This window comes from Penaeus monodon, chromosome 19, assembly GCF_015228065.2.
Source record: "Penaeus monodon isolate SGIC_2016 chromosome 19, NSTDA_Pmon_1, whole genome shotgun sequence".
In the NCBI taxonomy this organism is placed as follows: Eukaryota; Metazoa; Arthropoda; class Malacostraca; order Decapoda; family Penaeidae; genus Penaeus; species Penaeus monodon.
In genome coordinates this window covers 36,581,583-36,582,059 of record NC_051404.1, presented here as the reverse complement: position 1 = coordinate 36,582,059, position 477 = coordinate 36,581,583, and the positions used below count along the sequence as shown (strand labels likewise).

The window sequence follows — 477 nt, the reverse complement described above, 5'->3', positions numbered from 1 at the left end:
AAAATGAGGGAGAAATGATAGAAAATAAAGAAGATGAAGAAAAAGAGAAGGAGAAAAAAAAGAGAAGAAGTAAAAGAGAAGAAAGAAAAAAGAAAAAGAAAAGAAAAGAAATAAACATTGAAAAACGATAAGAATCCAGACACTTCGACAACTTATTGACATACCGTCCCGCCTCATCCGAACATGATCCGGGCCGTAGCAGATCGAACGCCGAAAGGAAGAAGGTATTCAGGGAATGATCCGCCGTCGAGGAAATGAGCGATGAAGGGGGGGCGGAGGCGAACGAGAAAGATTGTTGACAGAGCGGCAGGTAAACAAGTGTGAGCTCACAGGTATACGGATATGCAAGACGCTTTTGGCTCTCGTCAAAGAAAATGTGTGTGGGGGGGGGGGCATTCTCTTCTACTTTTTCTCTCATTTTTGTTTATTGGTCTGATTTTTGTCCTCAGTTGTATTCTTATCTGTATTGTTGATTTG

The 477-nt window shown here is 41.3% G+C and overlaps 1 protein-coding gene across 1 annotated transcript in view; it reads left to right on the top strand.

Moving 5' to 3' along the window:
* Positions 1-477, top strand: part of LOC119585205 — a 14,234-nt gene that overhangs the window by 11,340 nt on the left and 2,417 nt on the right. The window lies entirely within an intron of this gene.